The following is a 12,915-nucleotide window of genomic DNA, read 5'->3' as shown; positions in this document are numbered from 1 at the left end:
ACTTCATGTGTACAAACAGTATACCTCTTCAAAATAAATATTTATTTGCAAACTTTTCACTCAAGAAAAGGCATCCCAGAATATCAGCTTTGGGGGCCATGTGCTACTTTAGCACTAGTTGGGATTTGTGGAGCTGAAGTACTAGATAAGCTCTGTTCCTTCCTGTGCTTCCAGTTCAATTGCTGTGTTCTCCTTATGGCCTCGCAGGGATTTCCATGGCATGGCCCCAGGCTTCTGCAGGCAGCCAGCACTGCTGCAGTTATTGATCCCTGCTAGAGAGCCAAGGAATGAAATCGGGGGAAAATGGAGCTGTGTCTTGGGATGGTTACCTCTAAGGTAAGGCACATGGTAGGGCAGAGCACAGGAAGGCATCAGTTACCTTGGCTGACAGGAAGCTGCCTACATTTGTTCCTCAGTTTGTTTCTCCCTCCCCTGTTTCTTTCCCTCATTCTCATACCTTACTTGGTGCATAGCAGTTTGTGCTGTAAGAGGCTGTAACTTGAGCATGGTTTTGGTTTTGTTTGGTTGATTGTTTTTTATTTATTTGGTTTGGTTTTGTTTGCTTGGTTTTGTTTGTTTGGTTTTGGTTTGGGTTGGGTTTTTTTTTTCGTGAATCAAATCCTGAGACATCCTCAAACAGGAGAAGCATGGAAGATCTTTTTCTTTTTGTTAAGCAGTGTACTTACATGAAAACATTGGTTATTGTGTGGTAGAAATATGCTAGTGTATTTGCTCCACAGTGTCATAGGGTATTGCTGACAAATACTCACCTAATGTCTGAGAAAAAAGGTGGGAGGGAAGATAAGGGAAGTTATTTCTCATTGCTGGTTCCGATGCTTTGAATAGGTTGAGAAGCTCTGAAAGAAATCCCAGTATGTGGATGGAATTTTGCTCCATAAACAAAGTGGCTGCATACAACTAGACAATCAGGAACTCATGAGGACAAAAGGAGTTACTATAAAGAGGGCAGTTGACTCTTTGTAATCTGTCTTCTACAATTGGGTCCCAAGTCAGTTTAACTTTATCCAAATGGGTGAAGAATGCCATATTATAAAAACCTGATGAAGTAGATCAGCTTGTAGAAGGACTGTGTGGGAAGAGAAGTCACTCCTGACATTAAGTGGGAGAGTATAATTATACATGGCTCATAACTTTTGCATGATTTATCTTAAGGGTAAATGTGCAAGTGGAGTTCTCATCTATCAGTGCTGAGCAAGCAGCCTCTAGCTGTGCATTACATTTTTGTGCATTACATATAGGATGGCCTGTACCTAACTTTAGTGATGTCTAGATCTTGTGATACTCTTTTTTGCAGAGGTATTTTATAGATACTTTTGCTTGTGCAGTTGTTTCTACTTCCTCCTCTAATCAGAGCACATCTTGTTGTTTGTGCATAGCCAGCCAGGTTTATAAGGCTAACATTCTCAAGCAAGTAATTAATCATTTCTCATTACCCAATTCATACATAATCAGCTTTTTGCCCATGGGAATAGCAAATTAGATCTTCGCTCAGTAAAGTGAAAAATTCACACTCTTCATATGAAATCATTGTCAGTGTATAATTACGATTAAAGATAAATTACATGGAATAATTTTATTAAAAAAAAAATATCCAACAGATCAGTTCATCCTTTATTTTGTTTTCAAGCACATGTCCTTTATATTTCTGTAGGAAGCCATACTGCCAACCTAGAGCTGCACATCAAACTCCTTCTCAGGGCATTAGACCCTGAAAGAGACCATTTCCATCCCTTTTCTGCTGCCTGTGTAATGCAAATGAAGTGGGGTGCCCTGGGGCAGCTAATGTGTTGGGGGGGGAAGATAGCACTACATGCATTAGGACAGGGCTAAACATTCTCTAATCTTCTCTTTTCAATTTTAAAGATCTTATAACAGAAGAGTCTATTAAATCTACTAATTGTAGTCAGGACTTGTGGATTTTGCAGATTTTCCTTACTCTCTAACCAGTTTTACTACCTCTGCCAAGCCACCCCTTCCTTTCCAGAACTGACCCAGCATTTTGTGAGGCTGGACCTAAGACAAATTGTCCCAGCTCTGGAAAACAAGCCCATACATTTCTTTCCACAGATGTAATGAATTCTGCAAAATAGTTTGTTCTTCTTTGATTGCATTCATCACCTCAAGGGCAAAATTTACAGTTTCAGTGCAGATTTGCATTCCTTCCAGAATGAGTTAGTCTTCATTGTATTATATGCTCTCTCTCCTCATCTTGCAGGAAGAGGGGAATGAGAGCACAGCAAAAGTACCAGCTCTACAACTTTTGTATGGATAAATCCCTGACATCATCTTCGCTGTAATATATTTCATATGAATGTGAACTATTATGCATTTTGTGGTCACTTGCTAAGAAAAAAGGTATCCTGCAGCAGGGTGGCAACACAAGGTCTCTTATATCGCTCCAGCCCTGTGCTCAGGGGAGGAAATGTGTTGTGAGATTTTTAAAGTATAGTAAAACTTTCTTAATCCTGAAGCATGGGCTTAGATTTCGCTGGGGCATGGATCCTAATGGGAACTTGGCCCATACTTAGTCCCTTACATACCGTTCTACACCTTGCATTGTGCATATCTGGGTTTATAAGGGTTTTTAAGTGCCCTTATAACAGTTTGGTCACTCAAATAAAGCACAAAACAAGCACCTTCCGTTTTGAATGTGGAAGGTGTCTGTGTGAACATGTGTGTACATGCCTGCCTAATTTATTTACCAGAGAGAAGCAATTAGTAGTAGTGACCTTGGCAATTTGGTACAGGTGTGTTGGGGTTTTTTTTTATCATAATGCTGTGGATTTCATTAAGAGTTAAAATCCATGCAAGGTGAAAACTGGCACATCCTGTATATAAAGGTGCATGTTTTAGGTTAAATATAAGGAAGAAGTTCTTTACTGTGAGGGTGGCGAGGCACTGGAATGGGTTGCCCAAGGAACTTGTGAATGCTCCATCCCTCACAGTATTGAAGGCCAGCTTGGACAGAGCCTTGGGCAACATGGTTTAGTGCGAGGTGTCCCTGCCCATAGCAGTGGGGTTGGAACTAGATGATCTTAAGGTCCTTTCCAATCCTAACTATTCTATGATTCTATGTAACTTTCTATTTCAACCTTGTAGGCAAGATTATCAGTATATAAATAATCTCTAGCAAGACGGAGGTATATACGTAGGTAGGAAACGTAGGCAGAGTTGAAGTTGGCATTTTTCTTTACTTTGGAGTGAGTCTGATCTCTTGGTGCTTGGCAGGGCTAGGACTATGCACAGGCAAAGGAGGCAGCAACTGGGACAGCAGAATGGGTCCTGGCAGAGCCCTCAAAACCAGACTAGCATCTGCTGCTGCCGGGAGAGGGGATGAGAATGTATGAAACAGCAACTACTTTGGGGGAAATGGGGCACGTGAGCCTCTTCTGGATCCTGTTCACTCTTCTGTGGCAGAAAGAGCCAGCTCTGGGTGTAACCAAGGCTCTTTATCCTCAGGGCAGCACAACTTAGTTTGCTTATAATGATAAGAAGCCTTGAGCCAGCTCTGGTGGTTGGCTTGCGTTCACTGTGCCTTCCAAATAAAACGTGTACAATTACTCACTAGCCACTTCATGTAAATCAAACAGATACCTTAAAACAACAAAACAACCCCACCTTCAGGTAAAACTAGTTTACGAATGGTGGCAGATGTTCACGGACATCTACAGACAGATGAAATACTTAGACCTACATGAAATGAAATATGAAAAATTAACTGAACAATAGAGAAGAAACAGCTGTTCCAGCAGAGCAGCAAGCTGTGGACTCCTGTGGGGTCTGAAGACAGAAGGAGAAGTGGCAAGATGGAGAAATACAGGAGAACTGTATTTCTCCTGTAATACAGGAGAAATGTCAAAGTTGCAGAGAAAGCTCTCGAGGTATTTTGAGGCTTTGTGAAGGGACCTAGAAGCAGCCAATTCTGAGTTGGTAGAGGGAGCAAGGGATGAAGGCAATCTATGAATAATCATCTCATTACTGTTGCTTTTACTTTTCCACACTTGTATCCAGAAAGAGCTGTAATCATGTCTCCAGTTGTTGTGGAATCCAATGAATAAGTTTCTTTATTGGCACACATCCAACCATTTCTGCCTTCCAGGCTTTGCAATGGAATACTCCTCCCTTGCCTAGAAGTGTAATCTCTTCTGTGTCCACTAAATTGTCCAGAGATCTGAATTTCTGTGCAGGACTCCAGACTGTGGGTTCTTCAGACTATCTAAATAAGTACAACAGAGGTTTATTTGCCCAATTTGAGGTGCAGCCACCTCTGAGAGAAATAGTGATGGATTTGGCTGGAATGTTGCTGTGCCGGGGGCAAAAATGAGTCGTCCTTCACTATTGCACTTGGAGGAATGACACTGGAGTGCCACGGTGTACAGCACTCAGTATCTGGGGCTAAGTCACCCATGTGATTAAATGTGTAGTCAATTGATCTATGTGCTAAAATCCAGCAAAAAAAAACCCCAACCTAACAACAACCAAAAAAAAAACCAAACCCACCTAATCAACTTTATCTTTCTCCCAGAGCTTCAGTAACTACTGGCACCTTTAAATCATGACAAGCAGGAAAGGGATCTTCTTGTATTGCCTCTTTTTACTGTTCTGGCAAATCACTGTGTCATTGATTGTTTTTCTATGCCCAGATTCAGCAGCTAGCATCAGGATTGAATGTCTCAGCAATAGCATCATGGTTGAGAGCTGTGAATGTGGCAACAAAGAAAAGGTAGAGTTAGTCGGTTCTATAGTGGCATCCTTTTTCTTGGAGGAAGAAACAGTTCAAAGGCCAATAGACCCTTGTTGCAATTGTGAAAATCAGCACAATTCTTGCTAATCTGCACCCTTATATAAAAAAACCTGTCCTAGCTGACTGATCTTGCACCTATTGAAGTTAACGGTACAAGTCCTGCTGATGTTCATGGGGCAGGATTAGGCCTTACCACAGCTTGCTTATGAGCACTAGCATCCTTGTTTTCTTGGCAAGGAGAAAGTACGCAGTGAAATGATGAGGCAGAGCCCTGTTCTGTGGCTAAGCACACACTTCAAGGTGTTGCTGGGTTAAGGCCATAAGATATGATAATGAAAATTGTTGCCTGCCAGACATGAATTTTCTGTGCAAATGTTTAGGGCATTTTAAAGGCTGGCATGGTGTTGAAGCAATAGCTACATCACAGGATTAATTATCCTGTTTTATCCTTTCTTTAGAGAAGTGAGAACAGCAACCTGTGTGACACAGCGTGCTCTGCTATTCTGTTCACTGGGCTGAGGTTGCTAGGATAACTGTATAGAGGCAGGCAGTTGCAATATTACAACAAGTGGTACTAGATGGTACTATTAAATCTAACCATTTTGCCTGAGGGATGATTTCAGTATTCCTTCAATAATATGTGACAGTGCCAAACTAGAGATATCATACAAATTAGAAACACAGCTTGCCCAGAGATATTTTGTATCCCTTAAGTATTTAATTTTATCCTAATATGAATTTACCCTTGCAGTTCTACTCGAATTTTACTTAGTGTTACTTTATACTCATAAAACTGAAGTTTCTCTCCTGCAGGAACAGAACAGGCTCTGTAGTGTGCTTTCCACAGTCAGTGCCAGTCTTTGCCCTCAGAGGCTGGCATGCCAGCTTTGCAGGTATCTCAGCCTTTGCCTAGGAAATGTGACTTTAGTTTCTTGTGTATTGTGCATGTTTGAGGGTAGGGAGCAAGTAGAAAGAAAAAAACCTGGATATTTTGCTGAAGTTCCTTCTTGAAGGTAATGATTTATTAAAAATGTGAGACTTCTCTACTTGTGCAGTTAGTGCTGAGGAAACAGCTTTAAATTGGTTACAGTTTGAAATAGCAAAGATATTAGATAAAGGGAAAAAAAAAAGGGAGAGCATGGCATTAGATTTTCTATGCGTTAGTGACTGTGGAGGGAGTCAGTTACAACTTGATAGTTTGCAAGGAAATTTATACTGCTTCAGAAAACTTGGCCACAGGGCAACAGCCCTTACCAGTCTCAACTCAAAATCCTTTTCTGGCTCTTGGACAGGTTTTACAGATGTTTATTGTGTGCTTAGACACTGTTTCTGCCCAGCAACTCGGAGAGAGAACAGTAACTATTCTACTATCCAGTGCTCAAGTACAGCCTTTCTAACAGGGGAGCTATGCTTATCACCAATTCTGTTGGTTTGGGTTTGGTTTTTAATGTAGAATGGGAGGAGAACAATCCCCAGATAAAACCAAACAAATCCCATGAAGATGCACTTTTTTTATACTTACTAGTTGGAACCATGTCAGCAGTGAACAGCTCAACTTTTTGTGGAGATTTATTACTGTGGTGCAGGCTAGATTCTGCTACCAGAGCCTGGTTTATACCCCTCAGGTCAGCCTCTGTATTTCAGTGTGTCTCCCCAGGAGCAAAGAGCGTTTCTCCAGTGAGCATGGCCAGCTCTGGGATTTTGCACTGGCATGATTTGTTTTCCCCTGATAACACAGAACTGTGTTTGTCACAGCATCAAGCAGCAGGAAGTTATGATTATCTGCATTTTTACAGCTGACTTGACAGTAGATGTTAAAATTAAGTTGACACGTATTAATGCCAGGTTATTGATAAGTGCAATGACTGACGGGTCAGTGAATTGATAAACATGGAAATGATGCACTGTGTATCTCGTCTCCCTTGCTTTTAGATGAGGTATTCAAGATATAGCAATGAGATTTTTTTCATCTCATATTTTGGTGTTTTTTTGATGCGTTAGTAGTTTAATAATTTCATATCTATTGGTTTATAAAACTTGCAGTTGTTTGGCTTTCTTTGTGCATATTGTTAAAATCAGAAGAAGGTTAAAAAATCCCAAGGACAAACTTGTGGCCTTTATCACTTTTGGGGACTCCTTAAGCAAACTCATTAAATGTCTACTGTTTCACCAACAAAACTTACGTAAAACATTGATTACCTGTGGTCTTAAATATTTTGTTACATGCCCTCTCACTCTGAAGAACTGCAGCATCTGAAAACCAAAAAAGCAAGATTCTCTCCTCTCTTTTCCTCTGAATTTGCAAAAGTTGAAACCAACAGCTGTTCCAGAGGCAGAGAGAAATAAAAAGCATGTAGCAGGTGGTACCATGTATGTATGTCTAATTGCAATCTAACAATCTGCTAGCCAGTTACTAAACAGCAAGGAGTTGGATTGTGATTCAGGCAAAGAAGGGGAGCAAAGAGAACGGGAAAGTGAGAGCAAAAAGTTTGGGTCCAGGAAATCAGTATCTTTTATAGAGGAGTGCAATGAGTGTGACCAGGAGCAGTGAGTTATGATGCTTGTATTTCTTGAAATGTTCTCCTCTTGACTAGTCGCTATCTAGAGAAACTGCCTATACATGCCAAGAACACTGGTGAAGGATTCTATGTCCACTATAGGGCTCAGTATAGGTAAGCCCACTGTGCATATTGCCAACAAACATTTCAACAGTGTGCATGGGCTGCTCCATACAGCTTTCTCCAGCCTCGATCCAGAAAATACAATTTATTTGGTTTTCTGCTGATGACCAAAACAGAAGAACCCTTTAACATAAAGAAACATTTGCTTGAAATGCACTACATGGGAAGATTTGGGTGAGGGTGGAGAAACTTTGCTGCTTTTGAGACAAGATAAAAATAAGTGTTCTCATTGAGATCTGAAGTAGAAGAAACCAGAAGAGCTTCTGAGCTGTAAAACGCATGGCTTTGCAATTAGGAGCAAGAACAAAATCCTCTGCCCTGGAAGGTAAGCTATTTGTGCAGAGTGGCTTAGGCACACCAGCCAACCATGAGATCACCATGAGCAGTACTGGAAAAGATATGTATTGAGAGATGTGTTTCCTTTGGATGCAAAGAATATTCCTGCTTTTATACAAAGCATTAGAGTGCTCTCCTATCACAGGGAAGGATAGGACTATTGTCCTCTGCAAGAGGAAACTAGAAGACCATGACATTTATCTGAAGAAAGGCTGAAATAACTGTCCTGTAGTGCATCGCAGGGTGAATGCTAGAGCGAGCGAAGAAGTGAAAGAATTGTGTAAGGTTCAGGAAAATGTTGGCATAAGGACAGATAAACCTGGACTAGGCATGAATAAATTCAGCCTGGAAGCATCACAGCAGGGATTGGGATCTAGAACATCTTTCCTCTGGGAAAAACAAAGCTGAAACCTGTCTTCCTTTCCTGATGCAGCAGGATAAGATGGTGATGGGGAACTGGATAATGCAATGTTTGCAATAGAGAGGGATCATGCTCAGAGACTGAGGAGGCCTCTTCCAGCCCTGCATTCTTTGTCCAAAAATGGCATAATCTGCAGACTTGCCTTGTACAAATAGTCTGGCCTTTGGAGAGAAACTCCTATACCAGCAGTAGTTGCTGGTAACAGGATAGGGATCTCTAGATCAGTCATATACAGCCAAAGCCTTGTTTTGATTTGGCTGCTGCATCTGCTTCTAACACGTACAAGCATGGGTTTAGGAAATGGATTTGATACATTAAGATAAGCTGGATTTAGAGATGGCAGAAACCTGATGGGCACTTGATTTCTAGGAGAGGAGAGAAATGGAATTCTGGAGTAAAAGTGTAATCTACAACAGACAAAAGATAAAAGATGAAACAGATTGGAATGTAGCAATGTTATCTGCTAAATGTGTTAATAAGACTTTGAGATGCACTGTTCTAAGTCTGCTAGTTAGCTTTCTTTGGCCAATATTTTATGGTGCTTCTGTTGCATGGCAATGGGAGAAGAGCTATGATGAATGGATTTATATCCTGACTAGCACCAGAACAGATGGAGCAATGAAAGGGTGACATGGGAATGGGGGTCTATGAAAGGGACAGTATTGGGGGGAAAAAAGTAGTAAAAATGAAAAAGACATGAAATCTTCTTTGGGAGCTCTGAAGAAGGAAATTGCTCCTGTTCTTGACATTAGAGGTTTTAAGTAAGATGATGTTTCAAAGGAAACATAAAAGAAATGAGCAAGAATATACCAGCAATTCCTTCATAAAAAGAACTTTTCCAAAGCACTGTGTGCAGAGCTTAAGTGCCCCAGTGAAAAAGATGTTCAGGATGGACATTTAAGTTGGAAACTCTGGAGTCACGGTTGCCAGTGTGGTCAAAGCTAGCATGGCATGTATTTGGCACGTGTTTCACTTCTCACTTAAGCAGTCAGAGCCTGCAGTCAGCAGGATTATATGGAAGTAAAGACAGCATGACTGAGAGGAGGGAGCACCAGCCCATTCCCAGCTGCTCTGTCTCCAGGGTCTGATGGTGATTTGTTTTAATGCTCTGCTTTCCTCTGACCCCCTGAAGGTATAATTTGTTTGTATTTCCTGTATCAGATCAATGTTCTGTATTATCGTCAGTCGTTCACTGATAGCAATCCTCAGTTAATTCTTTCTTGTAATGATTTCTTACCATATAGATAACCCATAAAGGATTTCTGTGTCTGGAGGACATCAAGTGCTGCTTACTTAAACTGATTTATGAAATGCTTTTCCAGAGTTTCACTGGGCAGCACACTGAAGACACTTTTCAAAAACATTTAAAATCAAAGCATTCGGTAGAATGGCCCAAGCCCAGAAGTGCTCTTTTCCCTTGTTTGCCACTCTTTTCAGTGAGTGATATGTGTCCCTGCATGGTCCCAGTAAGATCATGTACCACTGAAACCACCTTTGAAGGGCTTGTATCACTGTAGCTGTTGTAACAGCTCCCTGATACCAGTGGAATACTTACTGAATAAATAATAATAAAGAAAATGTTAAACCCCTGTAACTCATTTTGCAAGTTTTCCTTAGAGAACTGCCTCAAGCCCAGGGACACTAGGGTCCTCTACAACTTCCAAGGGGCTTTGGCTCAGATCTAACAAAAAGCAGAAAAGGTTTGAATTATATTCTTAGAGGAGGGCAAGTTGTTGACTGATGGAGTGGGGCAGTTGTTGATGACTTTCAGCCTGCCTGAAACAGCCGATTTTGAGTGGACAGTGTGGGTTCAGTATCTGGGGCTAAAGTTCCTCTGGCCTGACTGCTGCTTGAATGCTCTTACTTGGTTGCTTTAGTAAGTTCCTCAGCAGTAAATTGGTGAGTATAATATTTTAATTCCTTAAAATCAGTTGATCTTTCCAATTTCAGCTGATAGCAAATAAGAGCAAACAGCCTGATTTGTGCTGCTGTTAAACTGAGGGTGCTGCTGTTACACAGATCAGGACTAGGAACCTTAGAAGCCAGAGTACTGTGCTGATCAGTGCCTGTGCCATCTGCTGGCCTTAAGTTTGCTGATGAGTTCTGCTTAACTGAAAGCAGCAGGAACAAGTGGATGGTTTTATGATCTTGGCCCTACTGTTTGAGGGGCGCTGATGAGGCAGACACTACTCTGGCACAGAAACAAAAACCATCCGCTGTCCTGGAGGCCAAGAGATGGGATTTTCTCTGTGGAGGTGAAACAACAGCTTTCAGGTGGTTTTAGCTTCAGAGACACTTGTGAGGGGCTGGACCCTGCCCTCCCTGTACTTACACAATTGTCCATCTGCACATGAATGGATGAGGGATAGAACAAGACTGCTGCCCAGGAAGCTGCTTTTATTATTGCTTCAGATGGGTGGAAAATACAGAACCTGCTGGATCAGCTGGCTGGTTTCACACTCAGCTCTGAGGATAGTGCTGCTAATGATGAAGTAAGGGCTGTGCTTCCCACAGCTGTGGCCTCCAAAAGGTATTCCCCAATATCCCTTCTTTCTTTTCAGTGACCTGTCCATGCAGCTCCTTCTAAGATTGGTGCTAGAAGAAGCATTCTCCAGCGTTTTCATTGTATTTGTTATTTTACTGAGACAAGTCAAGTGGCAAAGCATGTTTGTAAGTGCTAGAAAACAGAGGAAAGCATGTTTTACTTTACATGCATGGCTAGCAAAAAAACCCACAAGTGTCCCAGCAGCTGAAGTGCTTTTGGGTAGTGCAAAGCCTCCAGTGAAACATGTGGTGCAAGTAAATTGCAGGCTGTTTTCTCTGAAGTGTTTGGGGTGGAGGAGGCTCCCAGCACACAAGTGCCATGTGTTCCACATTGCCTGCTCCAGTGGGAGGCTGCCGGCCCTGGGGGAGGAGGAAGAGAAGCTGAGGCTGGATTCAAACTTCAAGCTCGCCTGAGGGAATGAAAGAGGATGAGATAGCTGAACAATAGGGGTTTCATTTCGCCCTCCGTGCTTAAGCAAAGCTCCTCACCACGGAGCATTTCTTACAAAGTGCCAGAGAATTTGTTATGGTCACGTGAGCCTATTTCTACTTTTCCCAGTGGGAATGTGTGTGTGACAGCAACAACTTCGAATTGTTTTTCTTATTATAGTAATAGCTGGCCATATGTTTAAACTCTGTGTTTGAGAGAACTAGTTAAAGTGGTTGTTTTCTCATGCCTATGGATATGCTGACTTGGAAGGAATTTTGTCAAAGAAAATCCTTGCCTTTCTCACTCTGCCTGCTTGCTGCTTTGAGCCAGTGCGGTTCTCCAAGCACTTTTAACCTAGTTTTCCACACTTCTTTGGTTGTAAACCACTGATGACAGATATTGAATGCTGGTGGGAGCAATCCACAGAATCTCCCAAAGCTGCTTCTTCATCCCTGGGTATAATGACAGTGTCTTGAGACTTTTCTTCTAATTTTCTTTGACATTTCAGACAGTCAGTTTCTTCCTGAAAAAAACCCTTTCACTGTCTACTTTCATCATTTCTCTCTGCTCCTGAGGACCAAAACCAGCACCTCCACAAAATCCTCCTTGCTGTGTAGCCTGCAGTCTACAGGGCTCTTTACACTGCCTTCTGGAATCAGATTCTTCTTACTGTATCAGTTTCATTAATGGATTGATTGATTCCTCTCTCTTCTCCCCCCTGATATTCCACATTACTTTTGTTTCCCAAATATTTTTTGGGTATAAAGAGCTCTGAGATAAGGGAGGTAGTCACAGATCATCTGTATGAAGCTTTGCAGGGTCAGGACCATACCAAGCCCTGTTTTTAAGTGGAAAGTAAAAGATGTGGAATACCTTCTCATTTCAGAAAATACTTCTGCAGAAATACAACTTAGTAGACAAAAAGCAACAGCCTCGCTGCTGAAGTGCTGGTCCTTCTAACCTGAGATTTTGGAAAGAACTGTCCTTCTGTAGGCAGAAATGCTGAGGACAGTCTAAGGACAAAGAGTCCAGCATTGAGCTTCCTGTACTTCAGTGTACCTAAAGCAACATCTGTTCCTTAATGAGGCGCTGCTGATCAGCGACACCAGTCTGAACTGTATTCCACTTAAAGATGTAACTCTTAGGATTACATGTCCTGCCCGTCAAAATACTGAGGCTAATCCTACCACTGTGCCACCTTCATGTATTAAAATAACTAAGTTTTAGTACTCAAAGGATACTCTTTTGTTATTCATGAGTTTTCTTTTTTACTATTTAATCTGCAAGGACGAGGTGAAGCTGCCTGGACTGGCTGGCAGTCTTAACTTGCTGCAAAGCGGGAATATTTCCAAGTCAAATCTTAAGTCAAAATCTAGGTGAACCCTGATATAAATGACCAGAGATTGAGTGTGTATGAGATAGCGAGGAGCAAGTCAGCTTCCTCCCACTGCAGTGTCTGCCCAGGAATGGGGCTGAGGCTAACGGAGGAACACGCGGAGAGCCTCAGATGCAGCTCCTTGGAGCTGTGTGACACTTCTGGGCTCTCACAGCCCATCACAGTACGACAGAGTGTGGCCTGCAAGTAACTGCATTTGTTGATATCAAAGGGCTGAACCTGGAAACTCTCTTCCTTCAGTGACACTTCAGTTTTTGTAGCTTGTGGCATGGGAAATACAGGGAAGTGATGTCTGCCAACACTGCTTTTGAAGTGTTAAACACTGAATCAAGATCTAGCATG

Source organism: Strigops habroptila, chromosome 9 (assembly GCF_004027225.2).
Source record: "Strigops habroptila isolate Jane chromosome 9, bStrHab1.2.pri, whole genome shotgun sequence".
NCBI lineage: Eukaryota > Metazoa > Chordata > Aves > Psittaciformes > Psittacidae > Strigops > Strigops habroptila.
The sequence above is the reverse complement of the archived record's forward strand: the minus strand, read 5'-3'. Positions refer to the sequence as shown.